The sequence below is a fragment of the Carettochelys insculpta genome, chromosome 6 (genome assembly GCF_033958435.1).
Source record: "Carettochelys insculpta isolate YL-2023 chromosome 6, ASM3395843v1, whole genome shotgun sequence".
Taxonomy (NCBI): Eukaryota; Metazoa; Chordata; order Testudines; family Carettochelyidae; genus Carettochelys; species Carettochelys insculpta.
In genome coordinates, this window is record NC_134142.1 from 106,297,710 (window position 1) to 106,303,709 (window position 6,000).

A 6,000-nucleotide genomic window follows, 5' to 3' on the forward strand; every position below is an offset into this window, starting at 1 on the left:
CTAGCAGAAATTATCTTCATTGTCAGAGAAGGCTGAAAATACCAGACTTGGTAGATTCAGAGGCCATGAGGTAAATCAGGGCTGGGAAAAATATGGCCCACAAGCCAAATCCAGCCCCACAAGCCACTGGATCTGGCCCAGGGTCACAGGTGGGCTCCCTGCCTGCACCCTCTCACCACCACTTTCTTGCCACTCAGAAAAGTGGCTGCAGGGCTCTGTTTATTTTTCAATAGCTGAGAGGGTGGGGAGTGGAAAGGCTTCACAATCCAGTTGTCTGGTTTCTGGCCAATGGGAGCTTCCCGTTTGAAGCACACCTCCTCTTTCTGCCCCCCGCCCCCCTCCCTGCCCTCACCCTCCCAGACTCACAGCTATTCATATAGTACATGGCCAGGCAGGCAGGCAGCCTTCCTAAGAAACCTGTTGGGCTGCTGTCTGGGAGTCACCCAGTAAGTCTCCCAGCCACCCCCAGATTCTGGCACCCCTTTCCTGCCCTGCTACCCCACATAACCTAAACAATCTGCCCTTCCTCCTGCATTCATTCCATAACTCGCTCCTGGCCCAGGTCACAGCCCATACCCCTGCAGCCCAGTCCCTCTCCCAGATCACAACTGCTTCCTTCACGCAAACTACCTCCCAAGCCCCCACATTCCTTCCTGCACCACAATCCCTTACTCCAAGTGCCCTCCTGCACCTAACCTCCATCCCAAACCCAGCACCTCCTCCATTAATACCACAGAAGAATGTAGCCCTTGACCACTTTCCAAATTCTTGAGGTGGCCTCCCAGTCAAAAATTATTGCCCACCCCTGAGGTAAAGGCATTGGATGGAGACTTAAAAGATCTGAGATAAATTGCACATGTGACTTTGAACAAATCTTTTCATCTCTTTCTACTTCATCTGTTCATCTGTAAAAGAGAAGTAACACGTCCTTTCCTCCACCCCTTGTCTACCTAACTTGCGGTCTCTGAGGCAAAGGCTGTTTCCATGCATGTGCACAGCATTGACCAGTGGGGGATCCTGACATTAGCTGAGTTTTGGTGGTGATACCATGATACAAGACGTAAAAAAAACAAAAGTAGCATATGGCAAATCCTATACTTGTGTACACCAGACTTCCCCATCAAATGGAAGCACCCAACACAAATAGAAATGTTGAAAGAGATACTATGGCTAGTCCTTCAAATGGTGATGTGTTCAGCTGTGCAATCAACCTCCTCCATTAACCTAAAATTTTTTTCAAAGCACAGCCAGATAGTTTTGTCAGAGGCTATTTTTGCCCATATGTTGTCAAAGGCCCTTGTCTCTTGTCGCAGTTTTGTGAGTTCCCTCTTCTCTTCTCTGAGACAGTTTACTTATGATCTAGATAGCTACAGTGGGTTAGAAATTTACATACATGTTTACCAAAGCTGTGACTCACTCCTGGCTCACCCCGTTTGTTTTTACTAATCTCACTGGAAGTTCAAAACAATTGAAGATATTTACAACATAATATTTAAAATAAGATACTGCTGTTCTCTCTTTTAAGAAAATGTTCATCAAGAACATTTAAGATGTTCATGTAATATGCGGAATGAGATCAAAATCCTGCCTTAATTACTTGAGCGAGAGGTGCCTGGGGACAGATTTGGAAGTGGTGCCAGGTGCACATCCAGCACTACAGCCAGCTTACAGATCTTTGTTTTAAGCCACAGGTTCATGTAGCCATGTCCAACAGCATCAGGTAGCCAGCCAGCCAACGGAGGTTCAAAGAGAAATTCTATAGGTACACATAGCACAGCAATTTAAAATATAAAACCAAAACAGAAGCAGTCAGTGCCCGCCCCCCCGGCACCACACACACATGTTATTGAAATACATATATATGTGTACGTGCTTTGGAATGACTGAGATACGTACATTGTTAGCTTTTGGAATTGTATTCTTTCTGCTATTACCTTTCTTTTCCTTCCCACTTTGTTCCTATTGCTTATTACACTCCATAGTAGCACCTTCTCTTGTGAAGGTTCAGGGTGTGTCTCTGAAGATAGGACAATAAGCAGCAGGCTTAAATTGCAACAAGGGAGGTTTGGGTTGAACGTTAGGAAAAGCTTCCTGTCAGTGTGGTTAGACATTGGAATAAATTGCCTACGGAGGTGGGAGAGCCTTCATCATTGGAGATTTTTAAGAGCAGGTTAAACACACATCTGTCAAGGATGATTTAGGTTGGGGTCAGCAACCTGCGGCTCCAGAGCCTCATGCGGCTCTTTAAGGAGTCATTTGCGGCTCCGGATGCTGCTACCGCTGACTCCTCTGCAGCTCCCTGCCCTGCCACCACTACAATGATAGAACTAAATTGAGTTGGTTTAATGGCTGGCAGGGCAGCCAGAGGGATACATCCGTGAAACCAACTGAATTTAGTGCTATTAGTTCAGTGGCAGTAGGGCAGGGTGCCACAGAGGAGTCAGCAGCAGCATCCAGAGCTGCAGTGATTCCATTCAGGGCCCATCAGAGAGCAGTCTGGCCCCAGAGTGGGGAACTAGATGGGGTGGTTCTTCATCCTCCCTCCCCTGCCGACCTGCATCTTCCACATTGGCTGTCTCCCGTTGGCTCCCTCCCTCCCTCCGCCCAGTGCAGGTCAGCGGAGCCAGGGGCTGAGGGGGAGGGGGAGGCAGAATGAGCACAGGGGGATGGAAGAGGAATCGGGCCCTCTACCTGTCTGCCTCTGCCATGGGCGACAAGTGCCATCCATGCAAGAGCCAGCCACAGAGCGCTCCCCGCTGCACTGGCAGCACATGGGAGGGAGGAGGTAGGGCACACTGCTACAGCCTGATGGGCAGGCAGGGAGCTGGCACCAGGTCTCGCAGAAAGCAGCTGCTGCTTCTGTGTGCTGCTGCGCCTGGGAGCCTGGGAATTTGGGTTGCCTCAAACCAGCAGCAGCATCAGTTCCTGGGATGCCAAGCAGGGCCAGCACTTTGGCTCTTGCCGGGAGACTGGGTGTGACAGAGGCGCCACCTGCAGGGAACTTGCTACCCAGTTTCTCCTCCTCAGCGTGATCAGTTGATGTGAACGTTGCTCCTTCCTACTCATCCTACTTATCCTGTTCCCAGGTTCAGTGTTTTCCTTGTCCTCATTTGCTCTCCAATGCAGGGGTAAAAGTAACTTAAAATTTCTAACTGGTACAAATCATTGTATGTGGGTTTAAAATGGGGTTTGCCATTATTTATTAAGGACTGTGTCACATTCATGTGTTGTGGCTCTGGAAGTATTAATTTTGTAACCACATTTGAACCAGCATGGGAATTTTTTAGGTCATTATAGGGGCTCTTTTGCATAGTTGGCTTAATCTAATTCTTGACTCCCCCCCACACCTTCGGCCCCTCTGCTCTCTGATTTCCTCACCTTGATAATATTTTTCTGATTTGTCAACCTTGATTACTATTTTTGGTAACCTGTTCCTTAAATATTGAGTCTGTTCTGGCATGGCTATGGTCTGAAGAAGTGGGTCTGTCCCACGAAAGCTCATCACCTAATAAATTATTTTGTTAGTCTTTACAGTGCTACTGGACTGCTTTTTTGTTTTGATAGTACATAGGCTAGCACGGCTTTCTCTCTGTCACGAGTTACAAAATCAATACTTCAAGAGCCACAATGCATGTGAATACGAGACAGTCCTTAATAAATAATGTCAAACTGTACTTTTGTCAGTATCTCCTTTTTCAGGGGAGGATGTGCAGTTAGCTGAGCCATCCAGATGTTGCTACATCCTCCCTCACTCCCAAAGAAAACCCTGTTAAGGAGATACACGTATCCCATAGAACTGGAAGGGACCTTGAGAGGTCATTGAGTCCAGTCCCCTGCACTTGCAGCAGCACCCATCACCTTCCCTGACATACTTTCTTTTTTAATCTAACCTGCCCCAGAACCTTGAAAGGCCCCCTTAAGGGTTGAATTCACAATCCTGGGTTTATAAGGTCATTGTGCTATCCTGTATCATGTAGGTGGAGAGAGCAGATATGACAACATAGGGTTTCGCTTTGTAGCTCTTTGCAAACCACTTGCAATACCCCAGGGAATAAGTATTAAGCACTGGGGTGTAAAAATTAGGTAGTATCTGTGTAACTAGTACATCAGTACGCCAGTGGTGCTCAGCGTGTTCTCTGTTTAACAGCCAGCCAGAGCAGCGGTGTGTATATTTGACTGGGCCTTACACGTGAGACACAGTAAGCAACCAGTTATTTGAACCCCACTGTGCTGGTGTGGCTCCTTCACAGGCGGGCATCCCAACTGATCTGTGGTACACATAAGGAGGCAGGGAGGTAAAGTGAGTCACAGGAAGAGATGTCAGCCACACCCAGCAGGAGGCAGCTCAGGTGGCACAGGTGCCTGCCTCCCCTTCACTCAGGCTCCACAGACTGGCACCCGTGCAGCTGCACCCACCATGGATCAGGGCAGGGAGGAGTAGCCAGGGCACCAGGCAGTGGAGCTAAAGAGGAGGGAGTGGCAGGGGGCAGACTGACCGCAGCCTGCTCCTCCCCCCCACGTCCATCCCAACCCCCCAAACCCAGCTTCTCCCCAGAACCCCATTCACCCAGCAGCCCCTGACACCCCTACAAACCCAGCTCCTCCCTCCAAGTCCCACTCACCCAACAGACACCCCCAAACCCAGCTTCTCCCCTAAGCCCCCTGCTTTTCACCCAGCAACCCCTGGCACCCCTACATCTCCAGATGGTCAGTTCCCAGGCCAGGAAGGGCAGCCACAAGAACCCACAGCAGCTGCAGCTGGGGCAGGGTCACCTCAAGGGGCACAGTTCGCTGCCAGAGCTGCATATGGCTCTTTAAGAGCCATTTGCAGCTTCTTATGCTGCCTGCAGTTGCTGCTGCTGCAGGGACAAAGGCGGCTACAGCCGGTGGCTCCTGCTCAAACTGCGCCCCCAAGCTGGAGCTGCAGGTGCCAGCAGCATAATGAGCTTCAAATGGCTCTTTAAGAGCCACATGCAGCTCAGTCAGAGCTGCCTGGCCGGCTAAGTGCACCCCCTGAGGTGTGGTGCCTGAGGTGAGTGCCTCAGTTGTCTCACCCTGGTTACAGCCCTGCCCTCTGTTCTCCAACCTAGCTCTCTGTTCTGGAGCTCTTGTACTCTCCCTGCTGCTCATTTAACCTCTCCAACCTCTGCCTCCTGCCAGGTGCCAGCAGGAGGCACACTGGGGGAACAAGAGAAACAGCCTTTTGGCTCTTCATTCAGGTGCCTGGTACAGAGGCTCCTAAAAGCTGGGGCAAGCAAAATTCAGTCTGGTCCTTATAGCTCTGTGCTGGTGTATCCTCAGTTGCTCTGTACTGTAGGACTAGATCAGGTGCAGTCTAGTTGGTAGATAAGAGCTGAGAGGGATAGGGTGTGTGTAAGCTGAAATTTTTCAGCGAGCTATAACTTGGCCAAATTAGGGTGAATTTTCACAGGGAACAGCAAAAAACACATGCCTGACCCCAAACAATGAGGCACTAGAGCATCTCAGTGAAATGATTGTGAGAATTTTTTTATAATATGCAGAGTAATATAGTTTTCTTGACCCTGTTTTCCAACAGCTGAACTGTGTTAGTGGAAACATTCAAGTAGAAAAATTTAGACTGCCAGAATGAGGCAGACACCCAGCCTGGAAAGGTTTCCATTTGGCCACAGTTATCTCACTGAAAGCAGAGTCTTTTAATTAAACCTGGGTGAAATTTTTGATATGTGCACACAGATTTGTGCTGAATTTACCAAATTGTTTCATCTGAGGTGGAGAAACAAATTCAGGAAAAATTCAAACACTTGCACTGGAAATGACTTTTCATTTTGAACTTTAGTTCAATTTCATTTATAAAAAAGTTTTAAAATATCTGGTAATGATTCATTTAGGGTAGAACAAAATATTTTATTCCAGACAAAATTATTTTTCTACATTTTTGGTTTTCTGACAAAAAAAGTCCAGATTATTTTATATTTATTTTTTCTATTCTGTCAGCAAACAAACAAACAAAAAATATTA